Raw genomic sequence first — 22884 nt, forward strand, 5'->3', positions numbered from 1 at the left:
ATACATGTTTACATATATTTTTGAATGGAGATTAAATTAATCATGCTAGATTAGAGTCCTAGATCTGAAAGAACTATAGGAGATCTCCGTCCATGCAATAAATATTACTTGATGACAATCTCAGGATTCCTTCATCTATTGCTGTTAGTTGATTGATCCTGTCACAGAAGATAAATGGTTAAGAAATGTTTGATTTGTCCTCCTGAAATCTTCATAGGTTTGGACCTGGTTTTAGAATCCAGTGTGAAATTGCTGAGTGTGCTGGGTAAATGTTTTCAGCTCCAGCTTAATGTTTTTCCACTTCACTTATCACCTAGCAAATGTACTGTCAAATTTTGCACTGTGTGGAGCTTGCTAAAGGGGAAGCACAAATGGACATGCAGGAGTAACGTATGGTATGCGCACAGAGAGAGTGTAAACATTAGTAAACAGGTTCTGCAGCAACTCCAGTGTAGGTCTTTAAGAAATGAGAACTTTGCAGGGAAGTCATGCTAAGTTGTAGCATTGTGTCTCTAATTCTTAGCCCTTGAAACCAGTGAACTGTGAGTCAGGTTTAATTATTAACACATTTGGGTGGCAAAGGGGAAAATACCAGGGATAAGAAATTAAACAAAACAAGTGATTGCTTGTGTGGGTGGTGAGAAGAGCAATGTTTCTGTTATGAAGGTAGAAATAGTCGTCATAGATACAGAGGGAGATGATTCTGGAGCCAGTTAAAACGTCTGTGGAAATTCAGCCAGTATGGGACAATATTGCTAAAAGTGAAAGGGAAAAGATAAATGTGTGGGAAAAAAACCCAGCATTGTGGAGTTCACAGTCTACAGCCATCCAGTTTTACTTTCAAAGGTAGATATAGCAGAATTATTGCATCTCTGATTCCCAAGAATTCGTGAACTCATGATTTTGCCTAGAGCTGTATACTCCAGGAACACAATAGACACCATGAAGTGAAGTTCTTGCATCCTGAGCTAAACTAGGGCAACAAGTGTTGCGGTTGAAATGACTGCAAACGTTTTAATGCTTTTCAGAAATTCTTTCAGATCAATAACCTTTGCTGGCTTTAGAAAAGGTTTTAAAAATTTCTGCCAGTAAGTATGATAAGATGATGCTGAGGTTGTTCTTTGGAATTTTTTACTTTGTTGAATCTGTTGGAAAATATGGCAACATTTTTTCTGATTCTTGTGCTTGCAAATGAGTCAATAAAGCCATCAAAGCTTCACAGACACTTGGCCACAAAGCAACAGGAGTTTAAAGATAAGACTATAGATTTTGTAGTAAGGAAATTACAAGAAGAAAATAAGCAGATATCCTTTCTGGAGGAAGAAAAACAAACAAACAAACAAACAAAACAAAAAAAAACCCCAAAAGATTGTCAGGGAAAACATTGAAGACTGCTTACCTGATCTTTCCTAAGACAGCAACACAAGGCAGGAAGTCTCATACTACTGGGAAATCTCTAAATATGCCAGAAGCAACTGACAAGTGTAAAGCTATTCTTGGAGTACAGCAAAGCTACAAACAAGCTAAAAAAATATTTCAACAGTATGTCTGACAACAGAATACAAAAATTAAAGACATGAGTTCAGTTGTGAAGTCAACCTTGGACAGAAACGTTGTTAGACTGATATTTGAATTTGCTGCCTGCTCAGGTGATGTTTGGATTACTTGCGGGGTGTATTTGCAGTTTTCATTGCGTCAACAAAATGAATCTGATCTAAAACAAAAGTATCCTTGTAAATATGTAAATATGATTGGAATAGGAACTTTGTAGTGGTGGCTATAATTCTTTTTTTTAATCACATTAACTGAAAATGAGGATCACACAGTAATGAAATAGCATTTAAACTGATGATCTAACAGCAGTCATGTAAATGTAATTAGATATATTTTCCCCTTCCAGGTCTCAAACATTTCCATTAAGAACAAAAATGAACCTTTATTTGAATAGTGGAGCTAAAATCCTTTGTTATTATTAGAAAGACAGAACTCTGTTTTTCTCCTTTTATTCTTGCAGTGCCATATGCACATTTAGAATTTATTAGCATTTTGAAGTTTGTTCTTTTGGCTAGAAAACGCTGAATGCAGCTTAAAATGTCATCATAGGAGGGCTCTTTGAGTAAAACAGCATCCCTTTTTCTCTGGAGGCATCTAAATGGGTTGTGCAGCTCTCCCACTTGAGGATAATATGTAACAAACAGGAATAAAAATGTACTTTTTTACACTAGGATAAAATCTGCAACATGTTCTTTTGTGTTATTCATTACTTTTCTATCTGCAACACATTTTTTTTCTTTGTTTTACCTCAGACTTTTAAGCCCTGATTTGAAGTCTTCAGAATTACAGGGGCTACTGCATAACACTCTTGTCCATCCATAAATTGCCTTCCTTAGTGTTTGACCTGCAATAAAAATGATCTTATCCAGATAGAGGGTAGCTAACTTTAAACAAGTGTGTTTTAAACACTTAGACAACTGATCTTTTACTTACATCTTTCACAACTGATCTTCAGTTCAAGAATCAGAAAGAAGTGTTATTTAAATCACATAATAGGTTCCCGTTAGGTATCCATTACTGAAAGGGTTAGAGCACGTCTACTCTGCATTGTCTGGGAAAGTTTTACCTCTCCCTGAACAATCTTCTTGATAAACTACCATTTAGAAGTACAATGGATGTCATAGCTATTTACAAATCAAGATTGGTTTTCATAGAAATAATAAATGTTTAGAGAGACACCATAACCCTTGTGATATATCTTCAAAAAATATAGCTCTGTGTAAAATAGTCTTGGTATCTTCCAGTTGTGAAACTAAATGAACCCAAGCCTTATTTTTTGCTTTCTAATTCCTAAGAATTAACATAAAATGAGAAAATTGGCCATAATACCAACTCTTACAGCATTCTGTTAATTCCATCTGTGTCCAGACATGCTATGCTTTACATATCCAACTTAGGGTCCATTTCTGGGCATGTTTAGTTTGGAGAAGAGGAGGCTGAGGGGAGACCTCATTGCCCCCTACAACTACCTGAAAGGAGGTTGTAGAGAGGTGGGTGTTGGCCTCTTCTCCCAAGTGAATAATGACCGGACCAGAGGAAATGGTGTAAAGTTGCAGCAGGGGAGGTTTAGATTAGATATTAGGAAGAATTACGTTACTGAAAGAGTGGTCAGGCACTGGAACAGCCTGCCCAGGGAGGTGGTTCAGTCACCATCCCTGGAGGTATTTAAGAAGCGTGTAGATGTGGCTCTTCAGGGCATGCTCTAGTGCCCGAGATTGTGGGAGTCTTTTGTGTGTGCATGGTTGGACTCGGTGATCTCAGAGGTCCTTTCCAACCATGAAGATTCTGTGATTCTTACTTGCTTTCTAACATGTAGAGAGGGTAGGAAGCAAACTAATCATACAAAGGTTATGAATTTTCTGGACAACACATTGTTTCTTTCTCTTGACTTCCTGTGATTTCTTTATTGCTATGCCAAATCCTCAAGGTTTGGAATAGGTTGGGTATCAAAAGGCATATGGGAAGGAGCTGCAGACTTGCCACACCGAACAGATATTCTCACCCAATCTGTCATAGCAGTGATTTATACATACTGACTACAGATGATTGTGAGGAAGGATTCTGAACAGTGCAATTCATGCCAAAGTTAAGAATTTAGGGGACTAACATGTTTCTTAAGACAGAGATTCAGGACTTTCCTGTAGTTAGATAGATGTTCCCATATCTTTCTTTCACCAATAAAAATGTTGCACTGTAGGCTTTTTAAGGCTTAATTTCTGCAGGTTTGTATGCAGTGGTCTTTCAGTTTCCACAGCAAAGGAAGGTATTAAGACAGAAATCCCTGGTGAATCAAAACAATTCTACAGACCAGCCTCTGACTTCTTTCCAGTGAGAGTTAAGGGATCACATCTGCAATCTGCACTTGAGACCTTCTATAAGATTTGCCATTTATTAGTTTGAATGTTCTGCACAAATACCCCATGAGATAACTAAAAAAAGATCCACTTCATTGCTTCCTAATACACCTTCAGCAGGCAAAAGCATCTGCACACTTAGAAGAACAGCTCGGGGGTAAACAGGGATGTGAGTTAGATATCCCAGCCACACAGAAGCCTCTTATGATGCTTCATCTGCTTTCTGCAGCGTTTTGTTCCAAAATGAGTGCCACAGGAATGTCATCATGACAATAGGTTCTCACTTAAACTGGGAGCAGACAAGGTTGCCAGAGAATTATTTCAGCCAAAGACACTGCAAATGTTGGAGCTGGGCAGAGGACCAGGGTGCACTATCCTTTTTTCCCCATCCATTCAACCCCAAGCAAATGGGTGAGACAAGCAAGTGTTCAGTAATGGGAAAGGACAGAGATTTCTACAGATTCCACTCTTACTAGGTCTGCCTTCTGCTACTCAGCCCAGTTAACACAATGAGCATTTGCATAAGCCCTGAGATGAATCCATGTTGATACTGCTAAGCCAAGACTTTCTGATTCCTTTGGACCAATTCTGTCTGGTGGGGGAGAGCTGGTTTTCTACGTTTATAGCTAGGTCTGTGGCAAGTCTATGGGTGTTTCAGATTTCCATCTTTTCATTTTAATGTCAGACTGCTTTGTAGTTACTTCCATTACTTGTCTATGGAAGTGTGGTCCTGCAGCTAAGAAATTGCAAAAATAAGCTAATTGTTCTTTTATCTTTCTTGCCATTTCATTAGTGTTCTGGGACAGAATCCAACTCCCATGGAAGTTTTCTTAATCCTCCAACTCTAATTTCTTGCTGACCACTACTGACCTGATAATGATACTCTGACATTTTTCTTCTCTCTCTTTTTTTTTTTTTTTTCCCCCACCTTGGACTTTTACAGTCATCTTTCTGGCTTTTGTTCCCAAATGTTTATGTGAGGCACAGACCATGTCTACATTTTAGAATTACCTTTTTCTTCTCTCAGTGAAATTACCATTTTTATGCCTTAACAATGTGACCATATTCTCCAATGATCTCTTGTGGCTTATGTATTTGAACATCAGCTTGTTTACTTAAACTTTGACTCACTCCTTTCTCTTTTCAGACTTTTTCTCTAACTCTCTTCACAGTATTAATATTCCTATCTTCCTTACCCTGCTTGCTTTGGAAATTCTCCTGTTTGTTCTCTATATTACTATTGCTATGGGATCTCGGTAATGAAGAAATGAAGGCAAAAGAATTTCTAACAATGAGGAGAGGTGACCAGCAAAAAGCAGCAAGGTTTGGATAATCCACTAAAATTTCTTGTTAGACGAAAGGACAGCAGAGCTTTTCTATGGGACTCTGTTTCTTTTGAAGTATCATCAAAGAATGGGGACGTATCTGCTGAATATTACTGGAGTCCCAGCAGTGTGTTTACTCAACATCTGAAGTTCTAAAGGAGGATAAGGAAAAAGAAATGACTGGATCTATTTAATGATTTGCATAATGATAGTCAGGTTTGGCAATAAGTGTTTACACATAAAGTTGTCTAGCATTTTTCATTAAAGGACCTTGATATTTAACCACTTTTATGAGTAAGCTACAGTTAAGCCCTTCAAACTAAAGTTTTGCCTAAGTGTATTTATTATTTTACAGTTAAAGCAACTCATCCTTTCTGATCATCTAGATTATGTTTTTTATAGCCATTACACTAATGATTTCTAATAATTCTTTTTTGCAATGTCAATGTGACATTTGACATGGAAAAAAAGAGCGAAGAGATGCCACAGGGCATCATTTCAGGCTGTCATTTGTCCTCATTGCAAATTCATCTAGCTCTGTTTGAATGGGCAGTGATTTCAAATTAGGAAATGGCAGCAAACTCCAGGCAAGAGAGCCAGCGAGCAGCCGTCCATCCCAAAACTCAGCCGCAGTGCTGAGGGAGCAGACTCTGCTCCTGCTGAACAGACGGATGAACCCCAGGGGCTGCACGGGCCCTCACTCTGCCTGTGCCTCTGCTGGCACCTGTGCGGGATGGAGAACAAAAGAGACCATCCTTTCTTTAGGCCTTATGGAGGAGAGGAAAGAAAACATTGTTCACTGCCAGGAAAGGGAGGAGGGCAGAGCACAGAAGCCTCTAGACCATATAATCGTGGGTGGTGGTGTGTTGCCTCCTGTGATTTTGTTGCCTTGATTTTGTCACAGGTCTGTTCTGAGAGGCTGAGGGTCTCTAATGTCTCACGTGTAGATCAACATCTCTCTGTAATAGTGTTTGAGAGTTTCTTTTTTTTTTAATGTTGTTTCCCTTTAAACAAGATAGAAGCATTTATACCTATGTGTTAATAGAAGACTTGTCTGGAAGCTAAAAGAGCATTGTCTTCCTGCTGTCATCAGCTCATGTGGAGGACACCGTTCATCACATGTTATTAACTGTGGCTACCTGACTGCATAATACCCACTGTCCACAGTATAAGCATAGATGTTAAAATACCTACACGCACACTTTTACATGCACTGGAACAAGAGTCTATTAAAGCTGCAAATGAAGCACCTGAGACTGAGAAAGTTCCAGAATTGAAGCTGCCTCTGTGACCTTTATTTAGCCACCTGTGTTTTTGAATTATGCTACAGTCTTTAATTGTGTGATCAAAGTGAGCATCCCCTTATTAGTGCACAACATGGGTTTCTATCACTGGTAAGAATAATGTGGTTGCCTTCAGCGCCCCGGACTCATTTGTGGCAGAAATTTCTTCTTTCTAACATGGGACTAATAACTACTAGCCTGCCCAGCTAGGGTTTTAGGAAGGTAATCCATGCTTAAGATATACTCAGAAGCTGCAGTAAGTCAGCTAGCCTACGAAAATCCAACAATCAACTGAATGTGGATGATATTCAGTAAATAAAGCACAAGGCTCGACTGGGTGATGAAGATAAAAAGAAATATTGAACAGCAACACCCAGTGAACCTTTGCTGTGATACATTAAAAGAATTGGATGTTGATGTAAATTAACACGGGTGACTTCTCATTCTCACTTAATTTTTTAGTATTTTACTCACATTTCCTTTGGATGCTTGGAAGCATCTTTTTTTCATTGCATGAGATACATTATTGTGCTTGTACAGGAAATTATTTTTGAAACATACACGCAATCAGGCCAGCAGCATATTCTAATTTAAATCAAGCATGAAATATAAGCATGAACTTTAGCTTGCATAGTTACAAGTTTTTTCAATGGTCACAAAGTTATCCTGTTGATCTTAAGGCAACAGCAATTAAAAAATGACAGTATTTTCCTACTGGGTGTTTCAGTACTTATTTCCACATACCAGGAGGAGTATGCACTTGATCTGGCACTCTGAAATGGAATTGGAGACTGGGAGAAACCTGTTCAATTTTCTTTATGCATTGCAGAATATGGAATAATTAAGTCTGGTCCCTTCAAAACCCATTGCTTTTCCAAGCAAAGTTATCAGTCTGTCATGCTGTTGTCTCCTGTCATAAAACTGTCATCACAGTCTCTCTGATGTGGCAATGCTGGGGGCACTGGCAAAGCTTCTTGGCTTGGTGGTGCTCAGATTTTGCATGGCAAACTAGGTTGCTGCAATGGAAGTCACATGGCTCTTCTGTCACAAAGTGGGAGCTACCATGCCTTTCATTACTAATGTCATCAAATACCATCTTGACATCTGGATATATTCCCACCCCATTTGAAGTATCAGCTGTTTATTCCCTCACTGTTGACCTTTCTTACCTCCTTATAATTTGTTGAGCTATCATCCTTTCAGCAACCTTTTTTTTCTGAAAAGTGCTGGGAAAGGGTCTGTGTAACACTGAGTGTTTATCAAAATAATGTATATGCTTTTCTATCTATCTGAGCTGTGCATAGGTTCATAATGGCAAGAATTATCTGTAAGAATCAAATAATTGGAGGAAAAGCTGGGTTAGGAAAATCATCTTGCCCAACACCCCTCTCAAAGCAAAGCAAAGAAAAGCAAAATTCTGTAATCTTATGTTTCAAGGCAGCCTTTGGACCCTGTAGTTATACCGTTGGATTTCTTGACTGTATTTGCTATATCTCCTGAAGTAGTTATATCAGAAATCATGCTGTAATTGATTGTATTAATGATATATGACAAATTCATATACATCTTCTACCTTGCAAGTCAGTTTAATTCCCTCATCATGTAATTATCAAGAATTTTTTTAAAGACTTGTTAAATTTAAAGGTTAAATAATCTCCTTAGATTCCAATTTGCTGAGTTAGGACTGCTATAAGAAGAATACGTAGTCTAACCTTAGCCTGAAATAACATCGATGCTGAGCAATGATTGTTTTCAGGTGATACATCCAAACAGAACCATAACTACATTTTAGTTTGATTTTATACACTATCCACATATTTTAATGATGGATTTAGAAGAACTCTAGAACACTATACTCCAGAGGTTTGTTTTTTCCCTAAATCTTTTCCAACAAGTCTCCAACCTTTGGGTCTCTCATTAATCATCAGTTTGTTGTAGAAAATAATCTTTTGAAATTGTAAATGTGTTTGCTAGAACTATTTTAACTAACTGCTTTCACCTTGTAGTCAGTACTTTGTACAATTTTTTGTGTGTTTCATCATAGGCAATAAGTAAGGTTTCCATGAACCATTTTCCATTAAATTCCTCTTGAGAATATAAAAACGATAGACTTTTTTATGCCTAAAGCAATAATGTGATGTTTTTACTAGGAACTATTCTGTGATTAAAGGTTCACATCCAAATAGCTGCAACTTCTTCTTTTACTTTTATATGTAGATCCCACTTCATTCTATTTTAGCTGTTAGTTCTGATGCAGTTATGTTCTCCATGGATGTTTGTGACCCTGACTAATATTTCTAAAGTAATATGTTTCTTAATGAAAAGATTGACTAAACTACTGATACAAACTGAAAAAAAAAGTTCGTTAAATTTCTGTGGGAATGATGTGTCATCTGTGTAGGACAAACTAGGGCTCTTTAGAACATCTCAGCTATATATTGTGGTATAATAATCTGTTTGAATTCCTCTCAGTGTGATCCAATTCCTGCATTTGCAAAGCTTTCTTTGTTTCAAAATGAGATGAGGTTGGGTTTTTCAATGTTTTTTTGTCCTCTAAATTAGTAGTATATAGAGCACAATACTTAAATTGTACTCCTAACCTGCCATACTTTCTGAATTTTCTCTCATAATGGCTTTGTTCATCAGTGTCTTATCTGCAGGTATTGCTTTCTTTCCCTTTGATCACCATTACCATATCTTTCTTTGTAAAAGAGATGTAAAAATGGTTTTGGCAAAACCTGTCTTCAGTGAGTGCTAAAAAAATGCTCAAAGACGTAGTCTATTAGTATCTCAGCACTAGCATTTCTTCCTACAAAAGAAATGGCACTTTCAGGGTTATACAGGCTACCCGTGTAAAACCTTTATTTGGCACCTCTGCATACTGGAACTGTCCAAGTAGCTGATAAGCGGGCACCGTGCCACTGAAGCAGATGGGCATAGCTGTAGAGAGCCAAAAGACAATGTATGTGCATCAAGTGTGGATGTTGGTGGCAGGCTTCCCAGTCAGTGATGTCTTAACGATTAAACGTCCTGAGTTTTTTGCATCTGTAGTTACAGAGATGCCAGCCTTACTCCTGGATGGTCTTTGAAAATCTCTCCTGTTTTATTTTTAAATTAGAAAGAATTTTTTGAGAATGCTTGATCTAGAAGGTACTTGAGACAAGAAAGTTAACAGCAAAGGAAATAGTAATGATAAAACAGTAAAGGAAATAGTAATGATAATTGGATTCCCAGTCCAAAACAGGCACATGCTCTCACCCAAAGCTAAGATGCAAACAGAAATTCCAGAGGAAGGACAGCAAAAGCATTGTTTAGGGTATTCGAGATAAGCAGTGGAGAGAAGCAACAGGTACATTCAGAGAAAGAAAATCAGATCATAGAATCATAGAACACCAGGTTGTAAGGGATCTCAAGGATCAAAGACACAATCGGAGAAACACAATTACCACAATTTTACCAAAAATGGATTTGGAGGTTACATCATGAATGAAAGAAGCTCAAAGGCATGAATAAGGAACATTATTCAATTCTTTGATTGTATCACATTTAGGGGAATGGAATTTGGCCAGTCTATGTATATTAAAAGGGCTGGACCACAAAGCTACCTGATTACACCAGTTTATTCTCAGAACTGAAAGAGCCTGTTGCATGCAATAATTTAAGCTAATGTTTTTTGATACAAGTTGAAAGAAAAGACATTTTCCCTAAGATATGCTAAGAGAAGCTTTGTTTTCTGAATAATACAGAGCCAAACATGCCTACAGAGCCAGGTGTAAACCTTCCCAAAGAAGGCCATAATTCATCCAATAAACAAAGTGTAATGTGTTCTGGTGATTTGAGTACAGTCAGATATTGATCAGTTGATAAATGAGGAAGATATTTTTAGAATGGGACTTCCTTTGAATATCTGCAGTCTGGTTTCACTGTGAAATGAGTGTTTTTTAGACACACATAGTCTTAAATTTCCCTAAAGAAATTAGAAAATGAAGTCCATTTTGCATTTTATGCTCTTTTAGAAGGAGTGATGTTTGAGTATCTACTTTTATTTTATTGTTATAGCTTCAAATTTCTTCTTTATCTCATTGAATATATTCAAGATTGAAAAAGTCTGAAAAAAAGCCATGTTGTATTAAAACATACTGTTCTTGCCAAATCAGGCAGTTTTGCCAATCAGAGGTACCAGAAGGGAATAAGGGAAGAGGAAGTGCGTTCTTTGTCTTCCTCTCTCCCCTCCCTGTGCCTTATTAGCATCACTCATGAGTCAGTGACATTCATGAGAGCATGGTGACAATCTCATAGGTATGCGCCCCCAACACAAGAAAGTTGCATCTAACTCTCTGCTCACCGTACAGTTTCACAAAGCTAGTTTTTGTGCCTCTAGAATTTGGCTCCATCCACTCCAGCTGTCTTAGCCTCCTAAACAAAATTCAGTCTGGCTCCATAGTACGGGGCCCTAAACAGCTGTGCTAGTTGGTGTTCCTTTAAAGTTGAACACTACAGATTAAATTTATGTATGTTTGTCATCTCCAAAGAATAGGAAATTACCTTTGCACTCAACCGGTACTTTCAAAACATCCACAAGCCTCCCAAAACAGAGCTGTCAGCCAGTGACTTTGTGTTTCAGGGTTGGAGAACAGAGCACACAGACTTTCAAACTCTTTAGTATCTTAGCCACGTCCCAATTTTCTTCCCAAATTTTGGAGTGGTCTTAGGAATTTTTGAAATTTGTGCTTTAGAAAACAGTTGGAGAGGTAAGAAAGCACCTGATGGTCCTCACTTACATTTCCTATGACAAATATATCTTTATCTTCATTTAAATTTCCTTTGGAATATGAACACCAAGGACTAAACTCAAAGCCCTGTGAACTCAATGGCCAGCTTCCTCAAGGCTTCAACTGTTATGGAGTTAAGTCAAAGAAAATGGAAGGAAGAAAACCATACTTGGGAAGCTGAATACAAACCTCTCAATTTATCAAAAAGATCTTATTGTAAATTGCTGTTTTAGCAAGAATTTTGATGTGTTCACTGGGGGAGATGGATTCCCTTTTTAAATAGTTGCAGTTGGCACTCAGATACTGAGGCATCAGTAAAAGAACCTAGATAAATGTCAGTAGAGTTCTGTTCCTAGCAACAGTACCTATTGATTTTATTTTTTGCATTCTGTTAAAAATGAACCCTGAAAGAATTCTGAGTATCCCGATTTGTATTTTTAATAGGGAATTTAAATGGGCACAGCTGCTAAAAACTCCTTTAAAATAAACTGTTCAATGACTGAATTATAATCAAAAATTTTCTTTTGGGGTTTTTCTGAAGAGACCAGAGACACCAAGGAAACAGTCAATACATGTGTAGCTCCACCAATATGCTGATGTCTGAAGCAAATTACAGCTTCCCACCTTTCCAGTGAGAAGCACTTCCCATTAGATTACAGCAAGAATATTTTCCTTATGTTTATTTTATCTGGACAAAACCACCTTGGCTTCCTGGCTGCACATTGTCCAGTTCAATCAGGAGGAAGACATAATGTTTCCACCCAGCACTCAGCAGAATAGATAGCTTCCTACTAGGGTTGCCTGAGGTTGAAAATGACCTAGAGAAGTCTCCTTCTCTGGAGATATTCAAAACCCGCCTGGATGCGTTCCTGTCCAGCCTTCTCTAGGTGAACCTGTTTTGGCAGGGGGGCTGGACTAGATGATCTCCAAAGGTCCCTTCCAACCCCTACCATTCTGTGATTCTGGGAAGTGGTCCTCAGCTGGTGAGGCTGGTTTACTCTGGGTGAAATGCAAGTGTATGGCAGGGTGAGCACGGCACAGAGTCCGCGTGGAGAAGCACTGCTACCCCACAGAGGGTTTGACCAGTCAGTGAGGCTTGTTGGACTACTCTCTAGAACTAGTACTATCAGCAAAGCCTGTTGGTAGGGTGATGGTCCCTAGACTGGGCAACGGCAGGGAGGGAGCAACACCACTTCTTGCTAAGGGGCTATTCACATATTCTGCAGAAAAAAAAATACACAATCTGTTCTTGAGCACTTTTCCAAATATTTCTTAACAATTGAGGCAGACTTGTACATACAAAAACATTCTTCCACCTATCACTTTTGTGCAAAATGTGTGCAATTTTTTTTGCAGCAGGCTTATTCCATAGTAAGAGTCACTCTCAGGTGAAGCCTTGGATAAAGCAGTAGCAGTTTATAGTAGCCAGTGATCTTGTTCATGTTTCTTTTTCATTGGTGATTCATTGATAAAATGTTCGGTGGTGCTGCAAGTTAAAGTGAAATTTTACAGCAACAATTCCTGCAGTTTTACCCTAAAAATTAATAATATATCCGTAGAAGACAGCTTGAATTCTTGTGAATGCAATTTCTACACTGATCACTATGTACAAATTCTGAGAAAATCCAGGGCCTGAAATGTTTAGTATCTTGAGAATGGTCTAGAAGGCAGGGTTTGGAAAAATTATTTCAAAATATTCCTAGCCCTTGCATTGAAGAACAAATTAACCTCCAAAATCACATCATTTTGATTTCTTTTTTTTTTCTATGCTAACTATAATATGAATTTAATAATGCCATTTCAAAGCTGTTATTTCAAATTTTTAAATCTTGTACAGCATTGATTTCTAGCGCTATTAGTTCTTGAGATAGATCCTGCTAGATTCATATTGGAATGGAAGCAAAGGGGTAGAAGAGGATCAAAACAGCACTATTTAAGGTTCAGTATTGCCTCAGTTATGCTCAAGTTATGTCTTGAAAAATAGAGATAATCCTAGAATTCCAATATAAATAAAGCATTTTTAGCTCTATTTGAGTGAGAATTATCTGTATATCAATTTCCTGTTACTTACATTACTTAGTCATTTCTATTTTGAGGGACTTCATAATCTCTTCCACAAACAAAAGAAAGAATGCTGAAAAAACTGGGAAAGTAACATAAGAGGAAAAATATCAATCCATCTGTGAATATGTGCATGTATATGTATGTGTCTGCAGCTGGGTGGATATGTACTGTGTTGCAGTAAACTGAGTATTCGGATATTTGAAGTTGCTTCCTGCTGGTAAATATTTCACAACAAAGATGTGATCAAAAGAAATATAGGAATTGAATGATGAGCGAAGCCAAACCAACAAAATCTCTGCTGCTAAGTAAAAAAGATAAAATAAATTTATCCTGTTAAAATTTCTGCCTTACCTTACTTTCTTTAGTACAGAAAATGCACTTTTGTTAAAAAGTCATGAGCTTTAACATATGGATGCAGAAGAAAGCTAAAAAAAAACAACAAAAGACAAAACAAAAAAAAACATACAAAAGAAAAACCCAAGAGGAAAAGAATTTGAGATGACAAGAAGAAAATTTGTAAGGAGAATGGCAGTAGTATTGTCTTTTTAAAGAAAACTCTTTCTAAAGTAACCCTTCAGTTACAGAATGCTTTCATTTGGGGATCTAGAATATTTGTAACACCCTAGTGTAACATAGTAGCTTGACTAAACAATGCTAAAATGGAAGTTATGTATTTTTGTGTGCTTACTTTTACATTTTGGCCATTCACCCTTACAGCATCATATGAAAAGAAACCATTATTTATTAAGAACAGAGTGACTACACTGAGAAAATGTTGTGTATCTTACTTATGAAGGCTGTATGAATGGGCCGATATGTCTCTTGAGTTGTTCATGGGTTCTTGGAATGGAGGTTTGTCATTTAGTCTTTAGGGTAATATTTTAAGATGGTACAGCTGGACACTGAAACGGAGGCCGAAAGCCAAACAGAAGGAATGCAGTACCCAAAAGTAGCTTCTGCCTTAACACTTCTCCCAATCTTTTCCACTAAAACCTAAAGAGCTGTGAATCCAAGAAAGAGAAAATGAACAAATGAATGATTCAAGCTTAAGCACTAATGGACCTTCAGTGTAGGGGGGATACAAAACACAGTAATTTTCAGAAGATGTCTCTTCAGCAGTCCTTTGGGGATATTTTACACTGGTGATGTTTAAATTGTCTTGTTCTTTTTGTTTATGGGAAAAAAGGGAGTGCATATCTGCATAGTGTACTGTTACTATCTCATTTTTTATGTCACTGGTACAAGGTTTTTAATGGGCTCTGTGACATTGGGAATTTTTCCTTGGAGGAATTTAGCTTTCCAAACAGCAAGGGTGGAGTGATCTGTGTCAGACACTGAGAAATTAACCAAGCCCTGGAAGTATCTTTTCCTCTCAATTGACTGTAATGGGAATCTAGACACTGCTCAGAGGAGGACATCTGCATTGCAGACATCTAAATGTGGACAGATGGGTACCACTCTGGCAGTAATGTGCTCTGTAGAAATCCAGCTTCTCTTATGCAGGAGTTGGAGCTATATCTTCAGAGAAAAAGTAAATCTCTGCTGTATATTCTGAGTCCGACATAATTCTGGCACACAAGAAAATAGAAACAAAACAGAAGAGGCCAAAAGAAAGAATGAACCCAGTGAGTCTGACCCAAGCTGTAACTACCTGGCTATGAGTAGACTGAGAGGTGACTGCACATCATAGCAACGTGCTGAGCTCTGGGCTGTCTCTTCATCCATTTGTAACCTGATTGAAATGTACCTGAGCTTTCTACCTGCCTTTTATGCTTTTGAATCCTTCCCACATAGATCAAGGGGAAAATAGATTCCTGTATAAAACACATTCCTATATAAAATCAGGGCTTATAACTGAGCCCAAGGATCTTGAAAGTATATGCATAGCCATTGGGTGTATAGAAGTCTCTGGGGAAAAATTTTAGGGAGCACTTGCTCTATATCTACAGGCAGTTATTGCTCAGGAGTAAAAAACTAATACAAAAGTAATTTTCTGTTTGGTAGTAAACAGTTGTGATGCACTTGACAGTTCAGTATCTTTCAGTCAGTTTTGGCAGAACACTAATTATTAAGGTGTAATGTAAAGAAAGTAAAGTATCAGGGATATTTTTTACCTGAGGGAGCAAAGGGAAGGAGAAAATATATATACATTCGTGACTGACAAAAGGCTGAAGAGCCAAAGACTCACAATGCCAAAGGATTAAAAAACTCCCTAATAAACACAAACAGAAAAACTAGACTGTCATTGCAATTCGAGACAGAAAATTCCAACAACTCAAAAATGGATCGTACAAAATCAATTCACATTCGCTTAGAAACAGAAACTCACAAAGATGGAGAGTGCTCTGACACTGTAGCCATCAAAAAAAAACCAACCAAAAAAACCAAACCCCCAAAAAACCCCAAAACCAAAACCCAAAACAAACATCAAGAAAAGGTCTAAGTCCTAATGATATGAAGAATTCAGCTAAGCAAAACTAGTCCAAACTGCATGCTGTGACAAGCAACAAGAAATGAAAACAATTCAGAGGATTATGTCATCCTGCAAGAGCTTCCCAGTACATTCAAGACAGTGAATGAATGTTTGTTGAAGTTGAACTGGTTGCACAAAGCCCTCTGCCACCAGGAACATTACTATTTGCTGTCAAGGCTACTGGTTTTGGCCATGACCTCTCTCCCATTGAGGTCTGTAGGTAACTGCTGGGCAGGGAAGACTTTCATGGATCATTAAAAGCAGAGCACGGTTGCTCTTTGTGTTAGGTTGCTGAGAGCAGCAGTTCTGCTTAAAACAGCTGGTCCTCACACATTCAACAACTGAATCTTTCCTGGGCATGAATTTGGCTCCTGATTCTGCTCTGGAGTAAGGCTATGGTTTCTGATCCTGCCCTGCACTGGTGGTTTCACCCTGAGCTGTGGCTCCAGCTGGCTTCTAGAGCTGGACTCTCCACCATGCTGTGCTGCCCACACCCTTGTCAGCTCCCAGGGGAAAGCCTCAGGCAATGGGAATGGGAAGGAAACGGCAAAATGCGCAGAATGGATTAAAGTGGAGAATGGTGCCTGCTAAGTGGCCACATGAAGTCACCCTCTAGACTGCTGTAGTTGCCACTTCAAATGAACAGGGCAGTCCAGGTGAGGTCTTTTTACTAGTTCCAGGAAGGTGGAAACAAGAGGCAGGACTTTTGCTGCTTGGTGCTTAAGAGGTTTGAACAGACAACACCACCAAAGGTTATGACAACTAAACCATGGACTTCACTGTTCAGGAACAGCTGACCAAATAGTTTCTATTTCAGAGATGCTTTTCAAAGGTAAGCGGAGCTGTAGGCATTTCAAAGATTAGCTGAATGTTATCAGTAAGTTTAGATAGTATTTTGGTGCCAAGTGCTCAGAATTCAACTTGTTATGAGATTTGATGGGGAAAAGATAAGTTTCAAAATTTTATTTTTAAGTGATGTATCTTCATAGAGAGAGGAAATTAAGGGAAAATAACTTCATAAGCAAAGTTAATGATAATTGTGGACAGTTGTTACTGTGTTATTGGAAAGAAGTGCTCCTTTCCAGACATGCTGGGATCAAGGTAATCTTTAACAACTCAAGTACTGTTGCCCAGATAGCATAAACAATCACATTTTTAATTACTATTGTAAATGTAGTCATTATCATTTATGAAATGCATTTAGTTTCTTTTTCATGACTGGAGCACTGAAGGGCCTCGGGGCATAAAGTTTTCACATTTGGAAGAATCTGAAACTAAAATTGTGTACCTTTCTAAAAAGAAAATAAGTAGAAAATCACTAATCACGACAGCAATTCAATTGCTGGTAATATCTAGTAGGTCTGGAGCCCTTGCATCCCTCAGTCAAATGTGACTCTAATTAACTCATGTATGCAAAAAGAATTTGGGAGCACGAGAGAAATATCATGTAAAGTTCTGTGAAAAGAATGCTTAAATTTAAAATGCTCATAGTTATCAGAATGGTTCACCATTTATATACAAAGTGTATGTGACATATTTCTCCTTCAGGCAAAGCGACAAGAGTATTAGATATGAGTTCTGGTGACCAGGTTTATATGAAAGGCAGTAGTGGGCTACCTCAGCCTTTGGTTCTTGTGCCCTTGTGACCATTTTTCTGTTGGGCTGTGGAATTAAGTTCAGTCATTTAATTTCTTCAACCTTCAGTTTCCCTGTTAGTAAAATGCAAGTAATGTGACTTAGTGAATTTGAGGGAAGTGTGAAGAGGGGTGTATGGATTCTTAGTATTGTTACAAGTATTTCAGTATTTCAGTTTCCCATTCACTACGAAAACAGACATCATATACTAAATTGTGATGATTCATAGCAAATTTTCAAACCTGTAAGTACAGAGTATCAATAAACCATGAAGTGGGTAATTCTTGTCATAATTCATTGTAAAGGCTTATAAATTCATGTTCACTTAAAGAATGGCCAGTGTATTCTACCATATAAGAGCTGTATTTATATAATTTATTTTACAAAAAAAAAGGTAACTTTTACTAATTGGATACAATTTTGCAAAGTACTAAGTATTTAAATCTTCAGTCATAGCCTTCAACCTATACCTCTTTCCAGTGTGGATTTCCATAAAAATAATAAGCTGTGTTGTCATTGCTATGCCTCCTGTCAGTATCTCCTGCTTGGTCAAGTGTGTGTTCGTCAAGGCTCTTGTCTTGTTGATATGTGACTACTGTAGCATTGTGGTGGCTTCTGTCAGATAATGCAGCTGTCTTGAACTCCCACGTATGAGAAAAAAATACAGTTATAGCCCTTTGAAGAACTCTTATAAAGTGTGTTTCTAATTAGATACATATAATAGAGAGTACCAGTGGGATTTGTTCATTGTCACAGACCTTCAGAGCTGAATCTCTGCAACAATTTTCTGAAGCACACAGACAACAAGAGGTATTTATGACTGCATGTGATCCAGAGAGAAGAGACGTGCTAGATCTGAAGCATCTGAAATAAGAAGCAGTGGGAAGCAGAAGCATCCTTGTATTTCAAGATAATTATACTCAGTGTTTATCCGCAGAATTCAGGCAGCAAGCATTTATTGTAACATTTCAAAAGGAAGCAGTTTAAAACAAACTTTTAAGAGACATTTTTAAACCACCTCTGTAGTCCAATAACAGCAGATGCTTGTTAAAAAAGTCAGATAAATTTGTCATTTTTTGGTGATAGTCTAGACAGCAGAAAAGAGAAGTTTCACTTCTTCTTGTAAGGCTTGATGCCAGGACAAGCAGCTCCAAAGTGCCTTCGAGTCTTCTGCTGGATGTGCTGTGCACAGGGAGCTTTTTAATCAGCTGTTGCTTACATGCAATGTGACAAGTTGTACCATGAACAGCAGATCGAATGAAACCTAGTTTCCTGTGGCTCTCTCCCACACTTTTACCCTTTGTGTTGGCTGATAAAAGATAGTCTTGTAAGTCTATGTATGAGGACATTGTAGGGTTTCTCTTCCCATTTTTGGGCCTGTTTTCCTGAAACTTTTGTAAAAAAAAATCTTTGAATCTTCTAGCCTTTTTTCCCATTTGCTTAAAGTTGTTCAGGAGCATAGAAGTTATTTCAAGGGAACAGACATTGCACATGGATGTCACTGCTTAAGTTTCACTTCTTTGGGAAACCAGTCTAAATGCTGTATTTAGAATTTTCACTATGAGAAATCCAGTTTTCTTCATGTGTCAGAAGGAATAGTTGTATGAACTACAACAGACTATATGTATGCTTGTATATAACACTGAAGTATTAAAATAATTGGCAAAAGTCAGCAAGTTAAAATGCTACAAAGTTAAAAAGATGCAAAAATAAAGTCATTTAATCTAAATTAATTTTTCTTCGCTTGTTCTGGTAGTTATAATGCTCCATGTAACACATGAAGCCAGGTATACCATGAGCAAGCTACAGGAAAATAAAATGCTCAATATATTTAATGTCTCAGAGTTGAGTTTTTAAAAAAATATGAGTGTGTTAAGACCATGCATCTGAATTAAATTCCTGTGTTCTGAAGTTTTATGGACAGCCTACTTTGAAAGAGTAGATGTGCATTAGAGTGGCTATGAAATCTCCATCCCTAGAGATATTCAGACCTCAACTGGACAAATCCCTGCACAATTTGATCTATGCTAGTCATGCTTTAAGCAGAGATTGGACCAAGTGACCTCCAGAAAATCCCTTCTGACCTAAATAAAACGATGATCTGTGACAAGATCTGTGGACCAGAAAAAGCTGTCCTATAAAGTATATATAATGCTTTAATGCTTATATATGTATGCTTTATATTACCTAAAATTACTTCCATGTTAAGCAATTCAAACCTTTATAACTGTCTTAGGTTCCACTAGATCAAAACAATATTTATCATAATTCTTTGAAATCTGTACATGGCCTACCTAATAGCTGGGCTGGTTGGTAATTATTTGGTTATCTATAAAAGTAAGAAAATGGAACAGGCCTAAATATTACTCATGTATAGTCTCTTTTTTAGATCTCCTGAAAAAGGACAGAATTGTATTATTCTCACAGTATCTAGAAGACTAAGTAGAAAATAGAATGTTGAATGATAGACAAACTGATGCAAAACAGCACTTCCAAGAGAAATGCAAGAAGAATCCTACGTACATTGTTACCAAATTTAGAGAATAAGATTGTCATTCATGAAAAAAAAAATGGTTTGTCATATATTTTTTATAAGTGATGGATAGTGTACAGTCTAAAATTTTGTCTGCCTATTCAGAAGGTGATATAACACAGAGGTGTGCAGAAAACAGTGTTTCCCAATTTGAAAAAGTAGGTCAGTAAAATTTAATAAGTACAGTTAGGAGAAAAGACAATAAAACGAGAAGAGTAAGTCTGTAAATACTTGAGAGAAATGAGGTGGCGATATACAAGGAGGAAACAGCCCTTAGCTATGGCAGGTAGGGAACAGTGCCACACAAATGCAGTACCATGGGTCTGCGCAATGAAATTAGCAAACATGCAGAATTGAATTGTGTACAACTAGAGGATAGCTACAACAGCCGTTAAAAAAACACTTGTAGATCCTAAGGTTTATTAGATGATGGAATAATTTGCCAAGGGAGGTTCTCAAGCACGAATATTAAATAACAGTAGCAACAACAGGCCAAACTTTGTTATACTAGATCCTCCAGCGTTGCAGCAGGGAAATGTAGTTTCCAGTCCTAGCACATAAGGTCTTAGGAATACAAAAAAGAAGCCAAGGGATGGACAGAAGGAGAGAAAACATATACTCCATCACTCACATCAGTTGTGTGAATAAGAAGTTTGGCAACCACCAATGAACAGATATTGCCTAAGCATGAATACTTCTATACACTGTAAAATAAAACAAAATAAAAACAACAACAAAAAAAAAACCAAAGAAACTGGCAATTTGAAATACAATCTTCCCTTGAGGGTGTTAAATAATTATGAACCATGCTTTGGAATTTCACAGAATATATTGATAGAGGCAGCTGTCATGACGAAATCCCTCCCTATTTTGTAGAAATACTGAAAAATAACCTATATATATAGGTTTAGTTTCTTGAGACTAAATCAAACGTTGCAGAACCCAGTGCCTACTTCAATTAGACTTTTATTTAGTAAGTTATATTTGAATAACTGTTTGCACTCTCTCTGCACTTCTCACATGAAATTGATATTACATTCCCCTCTTGATATAGCAATATTCCCCATTTGAACAATAATAAGATTCAGATTAGTCTCAATTCAAATGTCAGACCTCTTAACTGTTTTCTCACAGATTTTCTGGTGTGACTGAATACTTACTGTAGATTGTGTCTGTGAAAGGGAAGAATATATTCTTGATTCTCTTTTAAATGTAACATTTTTATTCATATGCACCAGATTCATAGTCTGGATTTGTCTTGGATTGAACTAATGGTCTAATAAACTAAGTTTAACTCAGTTGATTGTGAGATTATTAATGCACTGTTTCTCTCTTCCTCCCTGCAGTATGCTGTCTGGCTGGTCCTTTGGGTTACATGGAACGTGTTTGTTATCTGCTTCTATTTGGAGGCTGGGGACCTTTCAAAGGTAATTTACCACTGGATAAGTTTAAGCCATCAGCACTGTGTTAACATGCCCCAGTTGAAAAGCTGTATTCTGTTTTACTCATCCTCTAAGTATTGTTAGAATGGGGGTAGTAAGATGGAAATTTGGAGTATTCTGGAAATGTTGGAAAGTTTGTCTATACAGTAATGAGCATATACCTTCTGATGCCCACAACAGTAATGGTATATATATTTTAAAACAAAATTACCTCTTTTTTGCCCCCTCAGTAACTCTGCAATGCAAATTTCACCTCTATGAGAGATATTAGTTAGTGATTTCATGAATACAAAAGGTTACCATTTCAATGGTAAACAAGTATTTTTGTACTATTTAGCTTGCTGTTACTTAGCTGTACTCCTTTCAGGGACCTTATACCACGGCATAATAATTGTAAAACAAGGTGTCTTTCATTAAATTAAAATGTAAACTGAGGTGCCAGAATAGATTGCCATTTCGATACAGCAGTGTTTTTAACTTTGTGCTTCTGGTAAGAATGAACACTTATACATAGTCAAAATCCATAGGAAAAATATATTTTCCTAAGAACTACGTATTTACAGGGTTTTCTTGACACTGTAAGTGATAACATATAAAGTGAGAGTTGGTAATGGGCGCAAATCAACACTTCTTAAACCAAAACTCCTACTTTCTAAGGTATTCCCAGAAAGCTGGCAATTTGTGGGATAAAAGATTAGCAGGGGTAACAAATTGTGTTATTAAAGCAATAAGCTTCAACTGAATCTAAATATTGCTATCCATGCTGGGTTATGTTCACAGTGGTGTGAACTGACCATCAAGGAGAATCCCACATGTGAAAAAGATCACATTCTCTTCTAGACTCTGATATTTAATTGCCATTCCTGATTAAAGAGAAGTTAGTCCAGCTGTAAATTACAACTGTAATTCTCTGATCCTTTGTGAGTTACTGATATGTTATGATGCAGAAAGCTAAACACAATTATAGGAAGAATAAATGAGGCAAAGGTACTTCCTTACCTGTATATTCTCTCAGATCACCCCCAAAGTAGAGACTGGGATATTTCATCCCCATATATTGTGTTTCTTCAAAAGATCCAAACTTCAAAACAATCAGAATTTCATTTCCTGAGGGTGTAAAGTAATTTTCTGCAGGTAAAATGATACATTTTCTGGATTTTATACCTTCAGACAGGCCCAATCTCATTAAACACTTGGCAAAAACATAGTAAATAAAAGAACTTGCATATATTATCTTTTGTTTGGTTAAAATGCTTTCTTTATTACTAAGTGAACTAATGTATATAACAAACCCGGCACCTGTTGTACAATTATACTCAACCCAATCCACCCTCTTTCCACCTGCTTGTTTCAGCCACCTGCTTTCCTAAATTTGTAAATGTAGGGATGCTTATCGTGTCTGGGGAAGTGAAAGGGAGGGAGAAGGGAGAAGCAGCTGTTTGAGCACTG

The sequence above is a fragment of the Numenius arquata genome, chromosome 7, assembly GCF_964106895.1.
Source record: "Numenius arquata chromosome 7, bNumArq3.hap1.1, whole genome shotgun sequence".
Taxonomy (NCBI): Eukaryota; Metazoa; Chordata; class Aves; order Charadriiformes; family Scolopacidae; genus Numenius; species Numenius arquata.